This window comes from Salvelinus namaycush, unplaced genomic scaffold (assembly GCF_016432855.1).
Source record: "Salvelinus namaycush isolate Seneca unplaced genomic scaffold, SaNama_1.0 Scaffold330, whole genome shotgun sequence".
Classification (NCBI taxonomy): Eukaryota; Metazoa; Chordata; class Actinopteri; order Salmoniformes; family Salmonidae; genus Salvelinus; species Salvelinus namaycush.
The window spans coordinates 47,899-75,897 of record NW_024060231.1 but is presented as its reverse complement, the minus strand read 5'-3'; the positions used below and the strand labels follow the sequence as shown (position 1 = coordinate 75,897).

Below are 27,999 nucleotides of genomic sequence, written 5' to 3'. Positions count from 1 at the left end.
CGTTGTGGGACATTTACGCCGGGCGGCGGTGTGGGACATTTACGCCGGGCGGCGGTGTGGGACATTTACGCCGGGCGGCGGTGTGGGACATTTACGCCGGGCGGCCGTGTGGGACATTTACGCCGGGCGGCCGTGTGGGACATTTACGCCGGGCGGCCGTGTGGGACATTTACGCCGGGCGGCAGTTGAATACTTGTTAACAGTTTGTTCCTTCTCTTTCCTCCTCAGGCTGACAGAACAAGGAGCCCCTCTGAGTTCCTCTGAGCCCCGAAGACCCAGGAAAGGACTGAGGAGAACCACCATGGCGTAAACCCTGTCCCCCCCCCACTAGACCCCTGACCCCCTGTCCACAACCCCATCCCCAGTCTCTCCCTCTCCCCCCCCCCCCCCCCCCCCTTGAATCGCTCTGGAGACATGATGAACCTCCAGAAGCATCAAACCATGGGCTCTGACCGGGACCTTCAGTCCTCCTCCTCAGTCAGCCTGCCCTCCGTCAACAAGGCCCCCAAGAAGAGACGTCTGTCCATGGGGAACCTGTTCAGACGGCGCCGGGACCCCAAGAGGAAGTCCAAGGAGCTCCGAGGAGGAGATGGCATCGCCAGCGTAGACAGCATCCACTCAGACCTCATGCTAAACGATAAGAACTCTGCCTCCTCAGTGGCAGGAGCTGCCTGCACCTCTTCCTCCTCCTCCTCTTCCTCCCGGGGTGGAGAGCTGCTGGAGTGCCCTCTGTGCCTTCTACGTCACTCTAGGGCCAGTTTCCCAGACATCATGACCTGCCACCACCGCTCCTGTGCTGTTTGCCTGCGCCAGTACTTACGGATAGAGATCAGCGAGTCGCGGGTCAACATCAGCTGTCCAGAGTGCTCCGAGAGGTTCAACCCCCACGACATCCGCATCATCCTGGGAGACCAGCCCCTCATGGAGAAGTACGAGGAGTTCATGTTGAGACGATGGCTGGTGGCCGACCCTGACTGCCGCTGGTGCCCCGCCCCAGACTGCGGGTAAGACCCTCAGCTCAGACACACACAGGGCAGACTGCGGGTAAGACCCTCAGCTCAGACACACACGGGGCAGACTGCAGGTAAGACCCTCAGCTCAGACACACAGGGCAGACTGCGGGTAAGAAACTCAGCTCAGACACACAGGGCAGACTGCGGGTAAGAAACTCAGCTCAGACGCACAGGGCAGACTGTGGGTAAGAAACTCAGCTCAGACACACAGGGCAGACTGCGGGTAAGAAACTCAGCTCAGACACACAGGGCAGACTGCGGGTAAGAAACTCAGCTCAGACACACAGGGCAGACTGCGGGTAAGAAACTCAGCTCAGACACACAGGGCAGACTGCAGGTAAGACCCTCAGCTCAGACACACAGGGCAGACTGCAGGTAAGACCCTCAGCTCAGACACACAGGGCAGACTGCAGGTAAGACCCTCAGCTCAGACACACAGGGCAGACTGCAGGTAAGACCCTCAGACACACAGGGCAGACACAGACAGGGCAGACTGCGGGTAAGAAACTCAGCTCAGACACACAGGGCAGACTGCAGGTAAGACCCTCAGCTCAGACACACAGGGCAGACTGCAGGTAAGACCCTCAGCTCAGACACACAGGGCAGACTGCGGGTAAGACCCTCAGCTCAGACACACAGGGCAGACTGCGGGTAAGAAACTCAGCTCAGACACACAGGGCAGACTGCAGGTAAGAAACTCAGCTCAGACACAGACAGGGCAGACTGCGGGTAAGAAACTCAGCTCAGACACAGACAGGGCAGACTGCAGGTAAGACCCTCAGCTCAGACACAGACAGGGCAGACTACGGGTAAGAAACTCAGCTCAGACACACGGGGCAGACTGCAGGTAAGACCCTCAGCTCAGACACAGACAGGGCAGACTGCGGGTAAGAAACTCAGCTCAGACACACAGGGCAGACTGCAGGTAAGACCCTCAGCTCAGACACAGGGCAGACTGCAGGTAAGACCCTCAGCTCAGACACACAGGGCAGACTGCAGGTAAGACCCTCAGCTCAGACACACAGGGCAGACTGCAGGTAAGAAACTCAGCTCAGACACACAGGGCAGACTGCAGGTAAGACCCTCAGCTCAGACACACAGGGCAGACTGCAGGTAAGAAACTCAGCTCAGACACACAGGGCAGACTGCAGGTAAGAAACTCAGCTCAGACACACAGGGCAGACTGCAGGTAAGACCCTCAGCTCAGACACAGGGCAGACTGCAGGTAAGACCCTCAGCTCAGACACACAGGGCAGACTGCAGGTAAGACCCTCAGCTCAGACACACAGGGCAGACTGCAGGTAAGACCCTCAGCTCAGACACACAGGGCAGACTGCAGGTAAGACCCTCAGCTCAGACACACAGGGCAGACTGCAGGTAAGACTCTCAGCTCAGACACACAGGGCAGACTGCGGGTAAGACCCTCAGCTCAGACACACAGGGCAGACTGCAGGTAAGACACTCAGACACACAGGGCAGACTGCAGGTAAGAAACTCAGCTCAGACACACAGGGCAGAATGCAGGTAAGACCCTCAGCTCAGACACAGGGCAGACTGCAGGTAAGACCCTCAGCTCAGACACACAGGGCAGACTGCAGGTAAGACCCTCAGCTCAGACACACAGGGCAGACTGCAGGTAAGACCCTCAGCTCAGACACACAGGGCAGACTGCAGGTAAGACCCTCAGCTCAGACACACAGGGCAGACTGCAGGTAAGACCCTCAGCTCAGACACACAGGGCAGACTGCAGGTAAGACCCTCAGACACACAGGGCAGACTGCAGGTAAGACCCTCAGACACACAGGGCAGACTGCGGGTAAGAAACTCAGCTCAGACACACAGGGCAGAATGCAGGTAAGAAACTCAGCTCAGACACACAGGGCAGAATGCAGGTAAGACCCTCAGCTCAGACACACAGGGCAGACTGCAGGTAAGACCCTCAGCTCAGACACACAGGGCAGACTGCAGGTAAGACCCTCAGCTCAGACACACAGGGCAGACTGCAGGTAAGACCCTCAGCTCAGACACAGACAGGGCAGACTGCAGGTAAGACTCTCAGCTCAGACACACAGGGCAGACTGCGGGTAAGACCCTCAGCTCAGACACACAGGGCAGACTGCGGGTAAGACCCTCAGCTCAGACACACAGGGCAGACTGCGGGTAAGAAACTCAGCTCAGACACACAGGGCAGAATGCAGGTAAGACCCTCAGCTCAGACACACAGGGCAGACTGCAGGTAAGACCCTCAGCTCAGACACAGACAGGGCAGACTGCAGGTAAGACTCTCAGCTCAGACACACAGGGCAGACTGCAGGTAAGACCCACAGGGCAGACTGCAGGTAAGACCCTCAGCTCAGACACACAGGGCAGACTGCAGGTAAGACCCTCAGCTCAGACACACAGGGCAGACTGCAGGTAAGACCCTCAGCTCAGACACACAGGGCAGACTGCAGGTAAGACCCTCAGCTCAGACACACAGGGCAGACTGCAGGTAAGAAACTCAGCTCAGACAGAGGGCAGACTGCAGGTAAGACCCTCAGCTCAGACACACAGGGCAGACTGCGGGTAAGAAACTCAGCTCAGACACACAGGGCAGAATGCAGGTAAGACCCTCAGCTCAGACACACAGGGCAGACTGCAGGTAAGAAACTCAGCTCAGACACACAGGGCAGACTGCAGGTAAGACCCTCAGCTCAGACACACAGGGCAGACTGCAGGTAAGAACCTCAGCTCAGACACACAGGGCAGACTGCGGGTAAGACCCTCAGCTCAGACACACAGGGCAGACTGCGGGTAAGACCCTCAGCTCAGACACAGACAGGGCAGACTGCGGGTAAGAAACTCAGCTCAGACACACACAGGGCAGACTGCGGGTAAGAAACTCAGGATTTTTTACCAGCCAAAATATTTGTTCGCCCATAATTACATCAACAACAAAAAAAAATATGTATTAGTAAGAAGTAATGTGGTATATTACTCAATTTAATTACTTTTTTTTGTCTTTTAATAAAAATATCAGAGACAATGTTTTGCTGCCCAGAGGTAACGGGACCGCTCGAGGTCGAGGCCTGTCACGTGTGTGTGTGTGTGTGTGTGTGTGTGTGTGTGTGTGTGTGTGTGTGTGTGTGTGTGTGTGTGTGTGTGTGTGTGTGTGTGTGTGTGTGTGTGTGTGTGTGTGTGTGTGTGTGTGTGTGTGTGTGTGTGTGTGTGTGTGTGTGGTGTGTGTGAGAGATTAGGGAACTGACTGAGGCGTTGCGTTCACAATCAGTTGAAGCAGCAGACTCAAACTAACGTGGAAAAACAACCGAGCTTGTGAACAAAACAATGGAAATAGCCAAGAAACACCAGGACAAAGTCTCCCTTTGTAGACTTTCCAGTAAATTAGACCAACTTCAAGGCCTGTGTGTGCGTAGCGCCTCCAAAAAGGAATCTATCATTGCACACAGCTCCCCCTGTCAGGCAGTGTTGCTGTGTGAGGTGAGGATCTAGGCTCTGTATTTCTATGTGCATTTAGCATCTATGAAACAAAATGGCAGAAACACTTTGAAAACAAAAAACTGCAGCATTCTAACCTGACATACTGTTTTTATTCGTAGTGCCTTGCAAATTGACCACCTGCCAACGTGGCTGGTGAAATAGACATTCTTAACTACCAATAGCTAAACTGACCTGTATTTGACGGGTGTTTAATGTTATGCCCTGCCTCTGATCCAGCCTGGAGCACTTCCTGACAGGCTGTTGTCTTCTGGCCAGGTGAGAACGACTGACCCGTTCTCATTGAAGCCACACAGTTCAAGGCCGAACGTGGTACTGCAGGCTAGCTCAGTGCTGCCCCCCCTCTCATTGAAGCCACACAGTTCAAGGCCGAACGTGGTACTGCAGGCTAGCTCAGTGCTGCCCCCCCTTCTCATTGAAGCCACACAGTTCAAGGCCGAACGTGGTACTGCAGGCTAGCTCAGTGCTGCCCCCCTTCTCATTGAAGCCACACAGTTCAAGGCCGAACGTGGTACTGCAGGCTAGCTCAGTGCTGCCCCCCTTCTCATTGAAGCCACACAGTTCAAGGCCGAACGTGGTACTGCAGGCTAGCTCAGTGCTGCCCCCCCTCTCATTGAAGCCACACAGTTCAAGGCCGAACGTGGTACTGCAGGTTAGCTCAGTGCTGCCCCCCTTCTCATTGAAGCCACACAGTTCAAGGCCGAACGTGGTACTGCAGGCTAGCTCAGTGCTGCCCCCCCCCCTCTCATTGAAGCCAAGCCGTACCCTGGTCGGCCTTCAACTGGAGTTATTCAATGAGAGGGGGGGCAGCACTGAGCTAGCCTGCAGTACCCTGGTCGGTCTTCATCTGGAGTTATTCAATGAGAGGGGGGGCAGCACTGAGCTAGCCTGCAGTACCCTGGTCGGCCTTCAACTGGTGTTATTCAATGAGAGGGGGGGCAGCACTGAGCTAGCCTGCAGTACCCTGTTCGGCCTTCATCTGGAGTTATTCAATGAGAGGGGGGGCAGCACTGAGCTAGCCTGCAGTACCCTGTTTGGCCTTCATCTGGAGTTATTCAATGAGAGGGGGGGCAGCACTGAGCTAGCCTGCAGTACCCTGGTCGGTCTTCATCTGGAGTTATTCAATGAGAGGGGGGCAGCACTGAGCTAGCCTGCAGTACCCTGTTCGGCCTTCATCTGGAGTTATTCAATGAGAGGGGGGGCAGCACTGAGCTAGCCTGCAGTACCCTGTTCGGCCTTCATCTGGAGTTATTCAATGAGAGGGGGGGCAGCACTGAGCTAGCCTGCAGTACCCTGGTCGGCCTTCATCTGGAGTTATTCAATGAGAGGGGGGGCAGCACTGAGCTAGCCTGCAGTACCCTGTTCGGCCTTCATCTGGAGTTATTCAATGAGAGGGGGGCAGCACTGAGCTAGCCTGCAGTACCCTGGTCGGCCTTCATCTGGAGTTATTCAATGAGAGGGGGGGCAGCACTGAGCTAGCCTGCAGTACCCTGTTCGGCCTTCATCTGGAGTTATTCAATGAGAGGGGGGGCAGCACTGAGCTAGCCTGCAGTACCCTGGTCGGCCTTCATCTGGAGTTATTCAATGAGAGGGGGGCAGCACTGAGCTAGCCAAGCAATATCACTTCCTTGACTTTAAATGCATGCAATTCAATGCTAACGGGAATTACACTGCGTCTCAGATTTTGCACTTTGAAATGTATACAAAACAATATCCATTGCTTGGCATACATTTTTTTTAAAGGTGAAAAATCTTGACTCAGCATAATTCCCGCTATTGGTCTTCACATAGGAATGAATGATCAAATCAAAGTTTATTTGTCACGTGCGCCGAATACAACAGGTGTAGATGATGTCACGTGATCGATGACTTTGTCCATTAGTATACGTATAGAGACATTGGGTTCTGTCTGAGGGTTCTCCGGGAAAGAGAGAGAGAGGCAGGCAGGGGACAACTGTCTGGGCTGAATTAGTGCAAGCTAGATTTGTAGGAAGCTGAATGAATGAGCATCGCTAGAAACAGGAAGTGTTCAGAGGACTCCGCCTCCTGCACATTGAGCCCAGAGAGCGTTGTCTCCCTTCCTGTAGTCAAGGTGGAACCCTGACTTGTTTCTCCCTCTGGTTCCCCCCCCCCCCCCCCCCCCCCCCCTCCTGTAGGTATGCAGTCATTGCCTTTGGCTGTGCCAGCTGTCCTAAGATCACGTGTGGACGTGAGGGGTGTGGCATGGAGTTCTGCTACCACTGTAAGCAGCTGTGGCACCCCAACCAGACGTGTGATGCCGCTCGGCAGCAGAGAGCCCAGAGCCTGAGGCTACGCACCTTCAGCTCCTCGTCTCTTAGCTACAGCCAGGAGAGTGGTGCTGCAGGTAACACACACACACACACACAAGATAAACACACACTCTAGTTGATGTTTAGGTCTAAGAGAATGCTTTGAACCAAATATAATACTTTGAAAACGAGATGTAAATCTGTTGTTTTAAACTTCCTAAAGTTACTTGAATGACTTTAAAACCAGTAGGTTATGTTAACCGTACGTGAGCAGTCTGCTGCTAAATGTCTGGAGGAAAATAACCTGATGGAGACTCGCTTCATAAACAGTCTCCATGACAACCTGGAGAAGCTGCTCATAGAACATCTAAATCAAATAAACATCAATGTGAACAGTCTCCATGACAACCTGGAGAAGCTGCTCATAGAACATCTAAATCAAATAAACATCAATGTGAACAGTCTCCATGACAACCTGGAGAAGCTGCTCATAGAACATCTAAATCAAATAAACATCAAGGTGAACAGTCTCCATGACAACCTGGAGAAGCTGCTCATAGAACATCTAAATCAAATAAACATCAATGTGAACAGTCTCCATGACAACCTGGAGAAGCTGCTCATAGAACATCTAAATCAAATAAACATCAATGTGAACAGTCTCCATGACAACCTGGAGAAGCTGCTCATAGAACATCTAAATCAAATAAACATCAAGGTCAACAGTCTCCATGACAACCTGGAGAAGCTGCTCATAGAACATCTAAATCAAATAAACAGGAAGGTGAACAGTCTCCATGACAACCTGGAGAAGCTGCTCATAGAACATCTAAATCAAATAAACAGGAAGGTGAACAGTCTCCATGACAACCTGGAGAAGCTGCTCATAGAACATCTAAATCAAATAAACAGGAAATGTCAACATGATCAAACACAAGTTTAACCCTAAACTACCGAGAAACACGGTCAACTGACACATGGCTAAAACCAGAACTCACATCTTCCAAACCAGATCAAAACCCGCTACGATCCAGAACCTTATAGAACCTCTCACCGAACCGGAAACCACGAAGGTCCTTGTGTGGCCAGTAGAGAACCGGGGATACTGCCTCTGGCTATAGAAGTAGGTAGGTTGGAATGTTCTAGATGAAGACGAGGGTGTGTGTGGTACTGTCTGGGATTTAAGGGGAGGTGGTCCCTTGTATCTGTTTAAAAACTAACGGTACGTTTCTCTTCCTGCATCTCCAGCCGACGACATCAAGCCGTGTCCTCGCTGCGCTGCTTACATCATCAAGATGAACGACGGCAGCTGTAACCACATGACCTGCGCCGTGTGCGGCTGTGAGTTCTGCTGGCTCTGCATGAAGGAGATCTCTGACCTGCACTACCTGAGGTGAGGGGTAGAGGGGTTAGGAGTCACCACTCAGGGACTAGTACATCACTATCTATACAGTAACCACAGTGTTCTGGGGTAGAGGGGTTAGGAGTCACCACTCAGGGACTAGTACATCACTATCTATACAGTAACCACAGTGTTCTGGGGTAGAGGGGTTAGGAGTCACCACTCAGGGACTAGTACATCACTATCTATACAGTAACCACAGTGTTCTGGGGCTGAGGGGTTAGGAGTCACCACTCAGGGACTAGTACATCACTATCTATACAGTAACCACAGTGTTCTGGGGTAGAGGGGTTAGGAGTCACCACTCAGGGACTAGTACATCACTATCTATACAGTAACCACAGTGTTCTGGGGCAGAGGGGTTAGGAGTCACCACTCAGGGACTAGTACATCACTATCTATACAGTAACCACAGTGTTCTGGGGTAGAGGGGTTAGGAGTCACCACTCAGGGACTAGTACATCACTATCTATACAGTAACCACAGTGTTCTGGGGTAGAGGGGTTAGGAGTCACCACTCAGGGACTAGTACATCACTATCTATACAGTAACCACAGTGTTCTGGGGTAGAGGGGTTAGGAGTCACCACTCAGGGACTAGTACATCACTATCTATACAGTAACCACAGTGTTCTGGGGCAGAGGGGTTAGGAGTCACCACTCAGGGACTAGTACATCACTATCTATACAGTAACCACAGTGTTCTGGGGTAGAGGGGTTAGGAGTCACCACTCAGGGACTAGTACATCACTATCTATACAGTAACCACAGTGTTCTGGGGCAGAGGGGTTAGGAGTCACCACTCAGGGACTAGTACATCACTATCTATACAGTAACCACAGTGTTCTGGGGTAGAGGGGTTAGGAGTCACCACTCAGGGACTAGTACATCACTATCTATACAGTAACCACAGTGTTCTGGGGCAGAGGGGTTAGGAGTCACCACTCAGGGACTAGTACATCACTATCTATACAGTAACCACAGTGTTCTGGGGTAGAGGGGTTAGGAGTCACCACTCAGGGACTAGTACATCACTATCTATACAGTAACCACAGTGTTCTGGGGTAGAGGGGTTAGGAGTCACCACTCAGGGACTAGTACATCACTATCTATACAGTAACCACAGTGTTCTGGGGTAGAGGGGTTAGGAGTCACCACTCAGGGACTAGTACATCACTATCTATACAGTAACCACAGTGTTCTGGGGCAGAGGGGTTAGGAGTCACCACTCAGGGACTAGTACATCACTATCTATACAGTAACCACAGTGTTCTGGGGTAGAGGGGTTAGGAGTCACCACTCAGGGACTAGTACATCACTATCTATACAGTAACCACAGTGTTCTGGGGTAGAGGGGTTAGGAGTCACCACTCAGGGACTAGTACATCACTATCTATACAGTAACCACAGTGTTCTGGGGTAGAGGGGTTAGGAGTCACCACTCAGGGACTAGTACATCACTATCTATACAGTAACCACAGTGTTCTGGGGTAGAGGGGTTAGGAGTCACCACTCAGGGACTAGTACATCACTATCTATACAGTAACCACAGTGTTCTGGGGCTAGAGGGGTTAGGAGTCACCACTCAGGGACTAGTACATCACTATCTATACAGTAACCACAGTGTTCTGGGGTAGAGGGGTTAGGAGTCACCACTCAGGGACTAGTACATCACTATCTATACAGTAACCACAGTGTTCTGGGGCTAGAGGGGTTAGGAGTCACCACTCAGGGACTAGTACATCACTATCTATACAGTAACCACAGTGTTCTGGGGTAGAGGGGTTAGGAGTCACCACTCAGGGACTAGTACATCACTATCTATACAGTAACCACAGTGTTCTGGGGTAGAGGGGTTAGGAGTCACCACTCAGGGACTAGTACATCACTATCTATACAGTAACCACAGTGTTCTGGGGTAGAGGGGTTAGGAGTCACCACTCAGGGACTAGTACATCACTATCTATACAGTAACCACAGTGTTCTGGGGCAGAGGGGTTAGGAGTCACCACTCAGGGACTAGTACATCACTATCTATACAGTAACCACAGTGTTCTGGGGTAGAGGGGTTAGGAGTCACCACTCAGGGACTAGTACATCACTATCTATACAGTAACCACAGTGTTCTGGGGCAGAGGGGTTAGGAGTCACCACTCAGGGACTAGTACATCACTATCTATACAGTAACCACAGTGTTCTGGGGTAGAGGGGTTAGGAGTCACCACTCAGGGACTAGTACATCACTATCTATACAGTAACCACAGTGTTCTGGGGCTAGAGGGGTTAGGAGTCACCACTCAGGGACTAGTACATCACTATCTATACAGTAACCACAGTGTTCTGGGGCTAGAGGGGTTAGGAGTCACCACTCAGGGACTAGTACATCACTATCTATACAGTAACCACAGTGTTCTGGGGCTAGAGGGGTTAGGAGTCACCACTCAGGGACTAGTACATCACTATCTATACAGTAACCACAGTGTTCTGGGGCAGAGGGGTTAGGAGTCACCACTCAGGGACTAGTACATCACTATCTATACAGTAACCACAGTGTTCTGGGGTAGAGGGGTTAGGAGTCACCACTCAGGGACTAGTACATCACTATCTATACAGTAACCACAGTGTTCTGGGGTAGAGGGGTTAGGAGTCACCACTCAGGGACTAGTACATCACTATCTATACAGTAACCACAGTGTTCTGGGGCAGAGGGGTTAGGAGTCACCACTCAGGGACTAGTACATCACTATCTATACAGTAACCACAGTGTTCTGGGGTAGAGGGGTTAGGAGTCACCACTCAGGGACTAGTACATCACTATCTATACAGTAACCACAGTGTTCTGGGGCTAGAGGGGTTAGGAGTCACCACTCAGGGACTAGTACATCACTATCTATACAGTAACCACAGTGTTCTGGGGCAGAGGGGTTAGGAGTCACCACTCAGGGACTAGTACATCACTATCTATACAGTAACCACAGTGTTCTGGGGTAGAGGGGTTAGGAGTCACCACTCAGGGACTAGTACATCACTATCTATACAGTAACCACAGTGTTCTGGGGCTAGAGGGGTTAGGAGTCACCACTCAGGGACTAGTACATCACTATCTATACAGTAACCACAGTGTTCTGGGGTAGAGGGGTTAGGAGTCACCACTCAGGGACTAGTACATCACTATCTATACAGTAACCACAGTGTTCTGGGGTAGAGGGGTTAGGAGTCACCACTCAGGGACTAGTACATCACTATCTATACAGTAACCACAGTGTTCTGGGGCAGAGGGGTTAGGAGTCACCACTCAGGGACTAGTACATCACTATCTATACAGTAACCACAGTGTTCTGGGGTAGAGGGGTTAGGAGTCACCACTCAGGGACTAGTACATCACTATCTATACAGTAACCACAGTGTTCTGGGGCAGAGGGGTTAGGAGTCACCACTCAGGGACTAGTACATCACTATCTATACAGTAACCACAGTGTTCTGGGGTAGAGGGGTTAGGAGTCACCACTCAGGGACTAGTACATCACTATCTATACAGTAACCACAGTGTTCTGGGGTAGAGGGGTTAGGAGTCACCACTCAGGGACTAGTACATCACTATCTATACAGTAACCACAGTGTTCTGGGGCAGAGGGGTTAGGAGTCACCACTCAGGGACTAGTACATCACTATCTATACAGTAACCACAGTGTTCTGGGGTAGAGGGGTTAGGAGTCACCACTCAGGGACTAGTACATCACTATCTATACAGTAACCACAGTGTTCTGGGGTAGAGGGGTTAGGAGTCACCACTCAGGGACTAGTACATCACTATCTATACAGTAACCACAGTGTTCTGGGGCTAGAGGGGTTAGGAGTCACCACTCAGGGACTAGTACATCACTATCTATACAGTAACCACAGTGTTCTGGGGCAGAGGGGTTAGGAGTCACCACTCAGGGACTAGTACATCACTATCTATACAGTAACCACAGTGTTCTGGGGTAGAGGGGTTAGGAGTCACCACTCAGGGACTAGTACATCACTATCTATACAGTAACCACAGTGTTCTGGGGCTAGAGGGGTTAGGAGTCACCACTCAGGGACTAGTACATCACTATCTATACAGTAACCACAGTGTTCTGGGGCAGAGGGGTTAGGAGTCACCACTCAGGGACTAGTACATCACTATCTATACAGTAACCACAGTGTTCTGGGGCTAGAGGGGTTAGGAGTCACCACTCAGGGACTAGTACATCACTATCTATACAGTAACCACAGTGTTCTGGGGTAGAGGGGTTAGGAGTCACCACTCAGGGACTAGTACATCACTATCTATACAGTAACCACAGTGTTCTGGGGTAGAGGGGTTAGGAGTCACCACTCAGGGACTAGTACATCACTATCTATACAGTAACCACAGTGTTCTGGGGTAGAGGGGTTAGGAGTCACCACTCAGGGACTAGTACATCACTATCTATACAGTAACCACAGTGTTCTGGGGTAGAGGGGTTAGGAGTCACCACTCAGGGACTAGTACATCACTATCTATACAGTAACCACAGTGTTCTGGGGCTAGAGGGGTTAGGAGTCACCACTCAGGGACTAGTACATCACTATCTATACAGTAACCACAGTGTTCTGGGGTAGAGGGGTTAGGAGTCACCACTCAGGGACTAGTACATCACTATCTATACAGTAACCACAGTGTTCTGGGGCAGAGGGGTTAGGAGTCACCACTCAGGGACTAGTACATCACTATCTATACAGTAACCACAGTGTTCTGGGGCAGAGGGGTTAGGAGTCACCACTCAGGGACTAGTACATCACTATCTATACAGTAACCACAGTGTTCTGGGGTAGAGGGGTTAGGAGTCACCACTCAGGGACTAGTACATCACTATCTATACAGTAACCACAGTGTTCTGGGGCAGAGGGGTTAGGAGTCACCACTCAGGGACTAGTACATCACTATCTATACAGTAACCACAGTGTTCTGGGGCAGAGGGGTTAGGAGTCACCACTCAGGGACTAGTACATCACTATCTATACAGTAACCACAGTGTTCTGGGGTAGAGGGGTTAGGAGTCACCACTCAGGGACTAGTACATCACTATCTATACAGTAACCACAGTGTTCTGGGGTAGAGGGGTTAGGAGTCACCACTCAGGGACTAGTACATCACTATCTATACAGTAACCACAGTGTTCTGGGGCAGAGGGGTTAGGAGTCACCACTCAGGGACTAGTACATCACTATCTATACAGTAACCACAGTGTTCTGGGGCAGAGGGGTTAGGAGTCACCACTCAGGGACTAGTACATCACTATCTATACAGTAACCACAGTGTTCTGGGGTAGAGGGGTTAGGAGTCACCACTCAGGGACTAGTACATCACTATCTATACAGTAACCACAGTGTTCTGGGGTAGAGGGGTTAGGAGTCACCACTCAGGGACTAGTACATCACTATCTATACAGTAACCACAGTGTTCTGGGGCAGAGGGGTTAGGAGTCACCACTCAGGGACTAGTACATCACTATCTATACAGTAACCACAGTGTTCTGGGGCAGAGGGGTTAGGAGTCACCACTCAGGGACTAGTACATCACTATCTATACAGTAACCACAGTGTTCTGGGGCAGAGGGGTTAGGAGTCACCACTCAGGGACTAGTACATCACTATCTATACAGTAACCACAGTGTTCTGGGGCAGAGGGGTTAGGAGTCACCACTCAGGGACTAGTACATCACTATCTATACAGTAACCACAGTGTTCTGGGGCAGAGGGGTTAGGAGTCACCACTCAGGGACTAGTACATCACTATCTATACAGTAACCACAGTGTTCTGGGGCAGAGGGGTTAGGAGTCACCACTCAGGGACTAGTACATCACTATCTATACAGTAACCACAGTGTTCTGGGGCAGAGGGGTTAGGAGTCACCACTCAGGGACTAGTACATCACTATCTATACAGTAACCACAGTGTTCTGGGGTAGAGGGGTTAGGAGTCACCACTCAGGGACTAGTACATCACTATCTATACAGTAACCACAGTGTTCTGGGGTAGAGGGGTTAGGAGTCACCACTCAGGGACTAGTACATCACTATCTATACAGTAACCACAGTGTTCTGGGGCAGAGGGGTTAGGAGTCACCACTCAGGGACTAGTACATCACTATCTATACAGTAACCACAGTGTTCTGGGGCAGAGGGGTTAGGAGTCACCACTCAGGGACTAGTACATCACTATCTATACAGTAACCACAGTGTTCTGGGGCAGAGGGGTTAGGAGTCACCACTCAGGGACTAGTACATCACTATCTATACAGTAACCACAGTGTTCTGGGGCAGAGGGGTTAGGAGTCACCACTCAGGGACTAGTACATCACTATCTATACAGTAACCACAGTGTTCTGGGGCAGAGGGGTTAGGAGTCACCACTCAGGGACTAGTACATCACTATCTATACAGTAACCACAGTGTTCTGGGGCAGAGGGGTTAGGAGTCACCACTCAGGGACTAGTACATCACTATCTATACAGTAACCACAGTGTTCTGGGGTAGAGGGGTTAGGAGTCACCACTCAGGGACTAGTACATCACTATCTATACAGTAACCACAGTGTTCTGGGGTAGAGGGGTTAGGAGTCACCACTCAGGGACTAGTACATCACTATCTATACAGTAACCACAGTGTTCTGGGGCAGAGGGGTTAGGAGTCACCACTCAGGGACTAGTACATCACTATCTATACAGTAACCACAGTGTTCTGGGGCAGAGGGGTTAGGAGTCACCACTCAGGGACTAGTACATCACTATCTATACAGTAACCACAGTGTTCTGGGGTAGAGGGGTTAGGAGTCACCACTCAGGGACTAGTACATCACTATCTATACAGTAACCACAGTGTTCTGGGGTAGAGGGGTTAGGAGTCACCACTCAGGGACTAGTACATCACTATCTATACAGTAACCACAGTGTTCTGGGGTAGAGGGGTTAGGAGTCACCACTCAGGGACTAGTACATCACTATCTATACAGTAACCACAGTGTTCTGGGGCTGAGGGGTTAGGAGTCACCACTCAGGGACTAGTACCTCACTATCTATACAGTAACCACAGTGTTCTGGGGCAGAGGGGTTAGGAGTCACCACTCAGGGACTAGTACATCACTATCTATACAGTAACCACAGTGTTCTGGGGTAGAGGGGTTAGGAGTCACCACTCAGGGACTAGTACATCACTATCTATACAGTAACCACAGTGTTCTGGGGCTAGAGGGGTTAGGAGTCACCACTCAGGGACTAGTACCTCACTATCTATACAGTAACCACAGTGTTCTGGGGTAGAGGGGTTAGGAGTCACCACTCAGGGACTAGTACATCACTATCTATACAGTAACCACAGTGTTCTGGGGTAGAGGGGTTAGGAGTCACCACTCAGGGACTAGTACATCACTATCTATACAGTAACCACAGTGTTCTGGGGCTAGAGGGGTTAGGAGTCACCACTCAGGGACTAGTACATCACTATCTATACAGTAACCACAGTGTTCTGGGGCAGAGGGGTTAGGAGTCACCACTCAGGGACTAGTACATCACTATCTATACAGTAACCACAGTGTTCTGGGGTAGAGGGGTTAGGAGTCACCACTCAGGGACTAGTACATCACTATCTATACAGTAACCACAGTGTTCTGGGGCTGAGGGGTTAGGAGTCACCACTCAGGGACTAGTACATCACTATCTATACAGTAACCACAGTGTTCTGGGGTAGAGGGGTTAGGAGTCACCACTCAGGGACTAGTACATCACTATCTATACAGTAACCACAGTGTTCTGGGGTAGAGGGGTTAGGAGTCACCACTCAGGGACTAGTACATCACTATCTATACAGTAACCACAGTGTTCTGGGGTAGAGGGGTTAGGAGTCACCACTCAGGGACTAGTACATCACTATCTATACAGTAACCACAGTGTTCTGGGGCAGAGGGGTTAGGAGTCACCACTCAGGGACTAGTACATCACTATCTATACAGTAACCACAGTGTTCTGGGGCAGAGGGGTTAGGAGTCACCACTCAGGGACTAGTACATCACTATCTATACAGTAACCACAGTGTTCTGGGGTAGAGGGGTTAGGAGTCACCACTCAGGGACTAGTACATCACTATCTATACAGTAACCACAGTGTTCTGGGGTAGAGAGGTTAGGAGTCACCACTCAGGGACTAGTACATCACTATCTATACAGTAACCACAGTGTTCTGGGGTAGAGGGGTTAGGAGTCACCACTCAGGGACTAGTACATCACTATCTATACAGTAACCACAGTGTTACTGAGTTCTGCTAGGCTGTATGCCCTAGACTGGATAGGATTGAGTTATCATCTCTGTCCTCTGGTCAGCCTGTCAGGATTGGGTTGTAATCATCTCTGTCAGCCTGTCAGGATTGGGTTGTAATCATCTCTGTCCTCTGGTCAGCCTGTCAGGATTGGGTTGTAATCATCTCTGTCCTCTGGTCAGCCTGTCAGGATTGGGTTGTAATCATCTCTGTCCTCTGGTCAGCCTGTCAGGATTGGGTTGTTATCATCTCTGTTCTCTGGTCAGCCTGTCAGGATTGGGTTGTAATCATCTCTGTTCTCTGGTCAGCCTGTCAGGATTGGGTTGTAATCATCTCTGTTCTCTGGTCAGCCTGTCAGGATTGGGTTGTAATCATCTCTGTCCCCTGGTCAGCCTGTCAGGATTGGGTTGTAATCATCTCTGTCCTCTGGTCAGCCTGTCAGGATTGGGTTGTAATCATCTCTGTTCTCTGGTCAGCCTGTCAGGATTGGGTTGTTATCATCTCTGTTCTCTGGTCAGCCTGTCAGGATTGGGTTGTAATCATCTCTGTCCTCTGGTCAGCCTGTCAGGATTGGGTTGTAATCATCTCTGTCCTCTGGTCAGGATTGGGTTGTAATCATCTCTGTCCTCTGGTCAGCCTGTCAGGATTTTGTTGTAATCATCTCTGTCCCCTGGTCAGCCTGTCAGGATTGGGTTGTAATCATCTCTGTCCTCTGGTCAGTCTGTCAGGATTGGGTTGTAATCATCTCTGTCCTCTGGTCAGGATTGGGTTGTTATCATCTCTGTCCTCTGGTCAGCCTGTCAGGATTGGGTTGTAATCATCTCTGTCCCCTGGTCAGCCTGTCAGGATTGGGTTGTAATCATCTCTGTCCTCTGGTCAGTCTGTCAGGATTGGGTTGTAATCATCTCTGTCCTCTGGTCAGTCTGTCAGGATTGGGTTGTAATCATCTCTGTCCTCTGGTCAGTCTGTCAGGATTGGGTTGTAATCATCTCTGTCCTCTGGTCAGCCTGTCAGGATTGGGTTGTAATCATCTCTGTCCCCTGGTCAGCCTGTCAGGATTGGGTTGTAACCATCTCTGTCCTCTGGTCAGCCTGTCAGGATTGGGTTGTAATCATCTCTGTCCTCTGGTCAGCCTGTCAGGATTGGGTTGTAATCATCTCTGTCAGCCTGTCAGGATTGGGTTGTAATCATCTCTGTCCTCTGGTCAGGATTGGGTTGTAATCATCTCTGTCCTCTGGTCAGCCTGTCAGGATTGGGTTGTAATCATCTCTGTCCTCTGGTCAGCCTGTCAGGATTGGGTTGTAATCATCTCTGTCCTCTGGTCAGCCTGTCAGGATTGGGTTGTAATCATCTCTGTCCTCTGGTCAGCCTGTCAGGATTGGGTTGTAATCATCTCTGTCAGCCTGTCAGGATTGGGTTGTAATCATCTCTGTTCTCTGGTCAGCCTGTCAGGATTGGGTTGTTATCATCTCTGTCCTCTGGTCAGCCTGTCAGGATTGGGTTGTAATCATCTCTGTCAGCCTGTCAGGATTGGGTTGTAATCATCTCTGTTCTCTGGTCAGCCTGTCAGGATTGGGTTGTTATCATCTCTGTCCTCTGGTCAGCCTGTCAGGATTGGGTTGTAATCATCTCTGTCCTCTGGTCAGCCTGTCAGGATTGGGTTGTAATCATCTCTGTCCTCTGGTCAGCCCGTCAGGATTGGGTTGTAATCATCTCTGTCCTCTGGTCAGCCTGTCAGGATTGGGTTGTAATCATCTCTGTCCTCTGGTCAGCCCGTCAGGATTGGGTTGTAATCATCTCTGTCCTCTGGTCAGTCTGTCAGGATTGGGTTGTAATCATCTCTGTCCTCCTCCAGCCCGTCAGGATGTACCTTCTGGGGCAGGAAACCGTGGAGCAGGAAGAAGAAGATCCTGTGGCAGCTGGGCACGCTGGTGGGCGCTCCGGTGGGCATCGCTCTGATCGCTGGAATCGCCGTCCCCGCCATGATCATAGGCATCCCTGTGTACGTGGGGAGAAAGGTGAGGTTGCCCGTAACACACGGCAGACTGAGGGCATCAGATTACATTAGCGGTTGTGTTGACGACTAGATGACCAGGCTACAGAGGCGCTGTTCATCAGTAACGGGTCTGTGTTGTGACGTGATTATCAGGTGAAAGTCGTCTGTACAACCAGAACGGTAATAATAAGCTAGTGGACTAAAGATGGAGGAATGTACCGGAAAACTTAACCTGCAGCGTAGTTTCCAACAACTACTGTGTACAAGTCAACGATTACACAGGCTTGTTTTATATGAACACAGACAACAGTATAATACAGTTAGCCAATAGATGGGACCAATGCATCACTCATGTAATGTGTTTTCAGTACGTCTAGAGTCACAGTACGGTGACCCCTGACCTAACCCTGTCTGTCAGATCCATAACCCCTGACCTGTAACCCCCATCTGTCTGTCAGATCCATTAATCCTGACCTGTAACCCAGTCTGTCTGATCTATAACCCCTGACCTCTAACCCGTCTGTCTGTCTGTCAGATCTATAACCGCTATGAGGGGAAGGACATCTCTCCTCACAGGAGGAACCTGGTGATAGCAGGAGGAGTCACTGTCTGATCTATAACCCCTGACCTCTAACCCGTCTGTCTGTCTGTCAGATCTATAACCCCTGACCTCTAACCTGTCTCCGTCTGTCTGTCTGTCAGATCTATAACCGCTATGAGGGGAAGGACATCTCTCCTCACAGGAGGAACCTGGTGATAGCAGGAGGAGTCACTGTCTGATCTATAACCCCTGACCTCTAACCCGTCTGTCTGTCTGTCAGATCTATAACCCCTGACCTCTAACCTGTCTCCTGTCTGTCTGTCAGATCTATAACCGCTATGAGGGGAAGGACATCTCTCCTCACAGGAGGAACCTGGTGATAGCAGGAGGAGTCACTCTGTCTGTCATCATGTCCCCCGTGGTGGCAGCCGTCTCTGTGGGTCAGTATACTTTACTCTGTCTGTCATCATGTCCCCCGTGGTGGCAGCCGTCTCTGTGGGTCAGTATACTTTACTCTGTCTGTCATCATGTCCCCTGTGGTGGCAGCCGTCTCTGTTGGTCAGTATACTTTACTCTGTCTGTCATCATGTCCCCTGTGGTGGCAGCCGTCTCTGTTGGTCAGTATACTTTACTCTGTCTGTCATCATGTCCCCCGTGGTGGCAGCCGTCTCTGTGGGTCAGTATACTTTACTCTGTCTGTCATCATGTCCCCCGTGGTGGCAGCCGTCTCTGTGGGTCAGTATACTTTACTCTGTCTGTCATCATGTCCCCCGTGGTGGCAGCCGTCTCTGTGGGTCAGTATACTTTACTCTGTCTGTCATCATGTCCCCTGTGGTGGCAGCCGTCTCTGTCGGTCAGTATACTTTACTCTGTCTGTCATCATGTCCCCCGTGGTGGCAGCCGTCTCTGTGGGTCAGTATACTTTACTCTGTCTGTCATCATGTCCCCTGTGGTGGCAGCCGTCTCTGTGGGTCAGTATACTTTACTCTGTCTGTCATCATGTCCCCTGTGGTGGCAGCCGTCTCTGTGGGTCAGTATACTTTACTCTGTCTGTCATCATGTCCCCCGTGGTGGCAGCCGTCTCTGTGGGTCAGTATACTTTACTCTGTCTGTCATCATGTCCCCTGTGGTGGCAGCCGTCTCTGTGGGTCAGTATACTTTACTCTGTCTGTCATCATGTCCCCCGTGGTGGCAGCCGTCTCTGTGGGTCAGTATACTTTACTCTGTCTGTCATCATGTCCCCTGTGGTGGCAGCCGTCTCTGTGGGTCAGTATACTTTACTCTGTCTGTCATCATGTCCCCCGTGGTGGCAGCCGTCTCTGTGGGTCAGTATACTTTACTCTGTCTGTCATCATGTCCCCTGTGGTGGCAGCCGTCTCTGTGGGTCAGTATACTTTACTCTGTCTGTCATCATGTCCCCCGTGGTGGCAGCCGTCTCTGTCGGTCAGTATACTTTACTCTGTCTGTCATCATGTCCCCTGTGGTGGCAGCCGTCTCTGTCGGTCAGTATACTTTACTCTCTGTCATCATGTCCCCTGTGGTGGCAGCCGTCTCTGTGGGTCAGTATACTTTACTCTGTCTGTCATCATGTCCCCTGTGGTGGCAGCCGTCTCTGTCGGTCAGTATACTTTACTCTGTCTGTCATCATGTCCCCCGTGGTGGCAGCCGTCTCTGTGGGTCAGTATACTTTACTCTGTCTGTCATCATGTCCCCTGTGGTGGCAGCCGTCTCTGTCGGTCAGTATACTTTACTCTGTCTGTCATCATGTCCCCCGTGGTGGCAGCCGTCTCTGTTGGTCAGTATACTTTACTCTGTCTGTCATCATGTCCCCCGTGGTGGCAGCCGTCTCTGTCGGTCAGTATACTTTACTCTGTCGCTGTCTGCAGGGGAGGAAATTAACTTTAACGCGGCCAGGTGGATGCCCACATTTTTAACAGCCACGTTTTCTAAGGGAAAATAATGAAGATAAATGTAATGTTAAGACAACACACAAAAATGTAATTTTTTTTTGCATGTGGGCTTTGGATTTTGTAAAAGATACCAAATGCTCTGTGTGACCACCTGCCAATGTGTCTGGGAAGAATAGACGTTCTATCAGACAATGGCAAAATCTACCAGCATGTGGCTGGTGTCAACCCTGGGCCTGTTAACCCTGGGTCTGTCAACCCTGGTTGTCAGTCAGTCACTACTGACTGCTCTTAGGAGACACAGTGGTCTCTGGTAGTGACTGACTGCTCTTAGGAGACACAGTGGTCTCTGGTAGTGACTGACTGCTCTTAGGAGACACAGTGGTCTCTGGTAGTGATTGACTGACTGCTGTTAGGAGACACAGTGGTCTCTGGTAGTGATTGACTGACTGCTGTTAGGAGACACAGTGGTCTCTGGTAGTAACTGACTGCTCTTAGGAGACACAGTGGTCTCTGGTAGTGACTGACTGCTGTTAGGAGACACAGTGGTCTCTGGTAGTGATTGACTGACTGCTGTTAGGAGACACAGTGGTCTCTGGTAGTGATTGACTGACTGCTGTTAGGAGACACAGTGGTCTCTGCTGGTGGTCTGGTGTCCTTCCCAAAGGTGTGAGGTGGTTAACTGTCTCTCTCTGTCTGTGTATGCGCGTGTGTGTGTCCAGGCATCGGTGTGCCCATCATGCTGGCGTACGTGTACGGCGTGGTGCCCATCTCTCTGTGTCGCAGCGGGGGCTGTGGGGTCTCCACTGGTAACGGGAAAGGAGTCCGCATCGAGTTTGATGACGAGAACCAGATGACCGCAGGGAGCGGGGCGCAAGCTACTGGTACGTCTCTCTCTCTCTCTCTCTCTCTCTCTCACTCTCACTCTCACACACACACACACACACACACACACACACACACACAGTGAGTAACCTCATGTTTAGTCTGAATGAGTTGTTAGCTGACTCATTGTGACTGGACTCTGATGACCTCTGACCCTCTAGAGGAGGAGAATGTTCTAAAGGTTGAGTACAGACCTTCTAGAAAAGACGAGGCCGTAGAAGGGAGAGACCCAACAAGAGAAAGACCTTGCTGCAGACCTTCTAGAAAAGACGAGGCCGTAGAAGGGAGGGAACCAACAAGAGAAAGACCTTGCTGCAGACCTTCTAGAAAAGACGAGGCCGTAGAAGGGAGGGAACCAACAAGAGAAAGACCTTGCTGCAGACCTTCTAGAAAAGACGAGGCCGTAGAAGGGAGGGAACCAACAAGAGAAAGACCTTGCTGCAGACCTTCTAGAAAAGACGAGGCCGTAGAAGGGAGGGAACCAACAAGAGAAAGACCTTGCTGCAGACCTTCTAGAAAAGACGAGGCCGTAGAAGGGAGAGAACCAACAAGAGAAAGACCTTGCTGCAGACCTTCTAGAAAAGACGAGGCCGTAGAAGGGAGAGAACCAACAAGAGAAAGACCTTGCTGCAGACCTTCTAGAAAAGACGAGGCCGTAGAAGGGAGAGACCCAACAAGAGAAAGTCTAGTCTTATTTTTTTTTATATAGAGCAGCTCTGATGAACTCCTCCTCTCTCCCCCGTCTCCTCAGACACGACCTCAGTGGCAGACACCAGGAACAACCCCAGCATTGGAGAGGGCAGCGTGGGGGGCATGACGGGCAGTCTGAGTGCCAGCGGGAGCCACGTGGACCGGATGGGCGCCATGAGGGACAACCTGAGTGAGAACGCCTCTACCATGGCCCTGGCTGGAGCCAGCATCACCGGATCTCTGTCTGGCAGCGCCATGGTCAACTACCAGAACAGGTCAGTACTGGAGCCAGCATCACCGGATCTCTGTCTGGCAGTGCCATGGTCAACTACCAGAACAGGTCAGTACTGGAGCCAGCATCACCGGATCTCTGTCTGGCAGTGCCATGGTCAACTACCTGAACAGGTCAGTACTGGAGCCAGCATCACCGGATCTCTCTCTGGCAGCGCCATGGTCAACTACCTGAACAGGTCAGTACTGGAGCCAGCATCACCGGATCTCTGTCTGGCAGTGCCATGGTCAACTACCTGAACAGGTCAGTACTGGAGCCAGCATCACCGGATCTCTCTCTGGCAGCGCCATGGTCAACTACCTGAACAGGTCAGTACTGGAGCCAGCATCACCGGATCTCTCTCTGGCAGCGCCATGGTCAACTACCTGAACAGGTCAGTACTGGAGCCAGCATCACCGGATCTCTGTCTGGCAGTGCCATGGTCAACTACCTGAACAGGTCAGTACTGGAGCCAGCATCACCGGATCTCTGTCTGGCAGTGCCATGGTCAACTACCTGAACAGGTCAGTACTGGAGCCAGCATCCCCGGATCTCTGTCTGGCAGCGCCATGGTCAACTACCTGAACAGGTCAGTACTGGAGCCAGCATCCCCGGATCTCTGTCTGGCAGCGCCATGGTCAACTACCAGAACAGGTCAGTACTGGAGCCAGCATCACCGGCTCTCTCTCTGGCAGCGCCATGGTCAACTACCAGAACAGGTCAGTACTGGAGCCAGCATCACCGGATCTCTGTCTGGCAGCGCCATGGTCAACTACCTGAACAGGTCAGTACTGGAGCCAGCATCACCGGATCTCTGTCTGGCAGCGCCATGGTCAACTACCTGAACAGGTCAGTACTGGAGCCAGCATCCCCGGATCTCTGTCTGGCAGTGCCATGGTCAACTACCTGAACAGGTCAGTACTGGAGCCAGCATCACCGGATCTCTCTCTGGCAGCGCCATGGTCAACTACCTGAACAGGTCAGTACTGGAGCCAGCATCACCGGATCTCTGTCTGGCAGTGCCATGGTCAACTACCTGAACAGGTCAGTACTGGAGCCAGCATCCCCGGATCTCTGTCTGGCAGCGCCATGGTCAACTACCAGAACAGGTCAGTACTGGAGCCAGCATCACCGGATCTGTCTGGCAGCGCCATGGTCAACTACCTGAACAGGTCAGTACTGGAGCCAGCATCACCGGATCTCTGTCTGGCAGCGCCATGGTCAACTACCTGAACAGGTCAGTACTGGAGCCAGCATCACCGGATCTCTCTCTGGCAGCGCCATGGTCAACTACCTGAACAGGTCAGTACTGGAGCCAGCATCACCGGATCTCTGTCTGGCAGCGCCATGGTCAACTACCTGAACAGGTCAGTACTGGAGCCAGCATCCCCGGATCTCTGTCTGGCAGCGCCATGGTCAACTACCAGAACAGGTCAGTACTGGAGCCAGCATCACCGGATCTCTGTCTGGCAGCGCCATGGTCAACTACCTGAACAGGTCAGTACTGGAGCCAGCATCACCGGATCTCTCTCTGGCAGCGCCATGGTCAACTACCTGAACAGGTCAGTACTGGAGCCAGCATCCCCGGATCTCTGTCTGGCAGCGCCATGGTCAACTACCAGAACAGGTCAGTACTGGAGCCAGCATCACCGGCTCTCTCTCTGGCAGCGCCATGGTCAACTACCAGAACAGGTCAGTACTGGAGCCAGCATCACCGGATCTCTGTCTGGCAGCGCCATGGTCAACTACCTGAACAGGTCAGTACTGGAGCCAGCATCACCGGATCTCTGTCTGGCAGCGCCATGGTCAACTACCTGAACAGGTCAGTACTGGAGCCAGCATCACCGGATCTCTGTCTGGCAGCGCCATGGTCAACTACCTGAACAGGTCAGTACTGGAGCCAGCATCACCGGATCTCTGTCTGGCAGCGCCATGGTCAACTACCAGAACAGGTCAGTACTGGAGCCAGCATCACCGGATCTCTCTCTGGCAGCGCCATGGTCAACTACCTGAACAGGTCAGTACTGGAGCCAGCATCCCCGGATCTCTGTCTGGCAGCGCCATGGTCAACTACCTGAACAGGTCAGTACTGGAGCCAGCATCACCGGATCTCTGTCTGGCAGCGCCATGGTCAACTACCTGAACAGGTCAGTGTTGGGGTCAACTACCAGAACAGGTCAGTACTTCTTATTTGATTGAACTAATATTCAACCAGGTTAGTCTCGTCAAGTCAACAGGTCAGTGTTGGGGTCAAATACTTCAACAGGTCAGTGTTGGGGGTCGGCTACCTCAACAGGTCAGTGTTGGGGTCAAATACCTCAACAGGTCAGTGTTAGGGGTCGGCCAGCTCAGCGGGTCAGTGTTGGGGGTCGGCTAATGAGAGACTGGGCAGCAGGACTGGACATGATTACAACCTTACTGTCAGGTGGTTATGTGGCTGTAGGTCCATCTGGCTGTATGCACCTTGTATTGTGTGTATCGTGACTGGCAAAATACACAAGGTCTGATCCCTCCCCCCTGTCCTCTCTTCCCCTCTGTCCTCTCCCCCGTCCCCCCCCCGTCCCCTGTCCCCCCCGTCCTCTCTCCCCTCCCCTCCTCTCCTCTCCCCTCCTGTCCTCTCCTCTCCCCCCCTGTCCTCTCTCCCCTCCCCCCCTGTCCTCTCCCCTCCTGTCCTCTCCTCTCCTCCCCCCTGTCCTCTCTACCCTCCTGTCCTCTCCTCTCCCCTCCTCTCTCCCCTCCTGTCCTCTCCTCTCCCCCCCGTCCTCTCTCCCCTCCCCTCCTGTCCTCTCTCCTCTCCTCTCCCCTCCCGTCCCCTGCTGCAGGTTGGAGGTCCAGGCTGATGTTCAGAAGGAGAGGTGTAGTCTCAGCGGAGAGTCGGCCACCTTCAGCTTGGGGACAATCAGTGACATCACCAGCACCAAAGCAATGGCTGGATCCGTGCTCCACTACAGGTCAGGGCAATGTCTTTAGAAATATGAACTGTTCAACGATATCTCCACAGGGGACGTGTTGTGTCTCACCCTGTAAACGTGTGTCCCTCTTGACTCTTCCTTTCTGTCTGGTGGTGTTTTGTCTCCTGTGTAGAGACGGGACCAGTATGGAGGTGCAGGTGGACATAGAGCCGGGTAAGTCTGCTGGTCAACTACACTACCACACTATGGATGATGGGAGAGACGCTGGGCGCTGTGGCTGGTCCTGCCCCTCTGGATGCCCCTCAGAGGGCCAGGATGGCACCGCCAAGTCCTCCTCTTCCTCGGGGAAGAAGAGTAAGAGCAAGCTGAAGAAGGGAGGAGGCTCTCAGATCCAGGAGACGAGGGAGGACATGGACGCTCAGCTCCTTGAGTCTGACTCTCCCTCCCTCAGCGGCACTCTCCCCTCCCCCTGTCCTCTCCCCTCCCCCCTGTCCTCTCCCTCCCTCAGCGGCTCTCTCCCCTCCCCTTGTCCTCTCCCCTCCCCCTGTCCTCTCCCCTCCCCCTGTCCTCTCCCCTCCCCCCTGTCCTCTCCCTCCCTCAGCGGCTCTCTCCCCTCCGTAGCCGACTCTCACTCGTCCCACTTGTCAGAGTTCAGCGGTGGCTCTGACCTGGACATCAGGAAGACGCCCTGTAGCTATGGATCCTCCTCTGACTACCACACCCGCTGGGCCACAGTCAGCCCTCTGCCTGAAGTAGAGGGAGACCGGCTGGAGACGTTACCCTCACCCCAAGGTGTCCTCTCCCATCCTCACTCCCCCAGCACCTCCTCCCCCTGTCCGGAGGTGTCCGTCTCCCCTCCTCACTCCCCCGTCTCCTCACCCTGTCCGGAGGTGTCCGTCTCCCCTCTGTGTCTGATAGCAGAGAAAAACATCAACCAAGTGTGTCCTGCAAAGGCAGAATGTGACTGTTACAGGAGGAGCCCTTCCCATTGGACAGCGTGACTGTATTACAGGAGGAGCCCTTCCTATTGGACAGCGTGACTGTGTTACAGGAGGAGCCGTTCCCATTGGACAGCGTGACTGTGTTACAGGAGGAGCCCTTCCCGTTGGACAGCGTGACTGTGTTACAGGAGGAGCCCTTCCCGTTGGACAGCGTGACTGTGTTACAGGAGGAGCCCTTCCCATTGGACAGCGTGACTGTGTTACAGGAGGAGCCCTTCCCATTGGACAGCGTGACTGTGTTACAGGAGGAGCCCTTCCCATTGGACAGCTGAAGCAGAATAACAACCACCTGCAGGCCCGTTCCTCCAGCCTGCTCCAGACCTCCTGTATTCAGACTGACATCTGACCTAAAAACACACGTTTTGGTTTCACAGAATATTATTTTTTCATTTCTTCCAGAAGACAAAAGCTTTGAACGGACATTTCTGTCGTCAGAAGTGTGGAAATGAAAGCTCAGCTCAGTCAGTCGACTTGTTTTAAGAACAGCAAGGTTTTGAAGGCTGTTGTTTCCTGTCATGTGACCCCGCTATTGCAGTGTTCTGACTGGCTGCTGTCCCTCCCCACAAACACACCTCACAAGCAGGAGTGAAGAGGACCCACTGTGCCGCTGACCACTGTGCCGCTGACCACTGTGCCGCTGACCTCCGGGCCGCTGACCTCCGGGCCGCTGACCTCCGGGCCGCTGACCTCCGGGCCGCTGACCTCCGGGCCGCTGACCTCCGGGCCGCTGACCTCCGGGCGGACGGTCAGTCAAGCTGGGGATCAGGACGCAACGTTCAGGAACCTTCAAGCTCTCAAAACGCTGAAAAAGTTGAACTTTTAATATGAACCAGGCCATACCCTCCTTACTGTTCTTTTCAGTTTTAAAATGAGTTTATAATTAGGCCACTTCTGTTATGTGATGATTTGTACCTATTATAATTCGATACTAGCCCGCTGGAAGGAATTTAAAGCCTGGTAGTAGTCTATCTACGGCTAGCTGAGAGGGACAAACTATTCTATATACGGCTAGCTGAGAGGGACAAACTATTCTATATACGGCTAGCTGAGAGGGACAAACTATTCTATATACGGCTAGCTGAGAGGGACAAACTATTCTATATACGGCTAGCTGAGAGGGACAAACTATTCTATATACGGCTAGCTGAGAGGGACAAACTATTCTATATACGGCTAGCTGAGAGGGACAAACTATTCTATATACGGCTAGCTGAGAGGGACAAACTATTCTATATACGGCTAGCTGAGAGGGACAAACTATTCTATATACGGCTAGCTGAGAGGGACAGAGTACTGTT

General features: G+C 51.7%; 1 pseudogene; it reads left to right on the top strand.

Annotated features, from left to right (window-relative positions):
- Positions 1–2: 2 nt before the first annotated feature.
- Positions 3–27,987, top strand: LOC120040160 (annotated as a pseudogene).
- Positions 27,988–27,999: the final 12 nt, after the last annotated feature.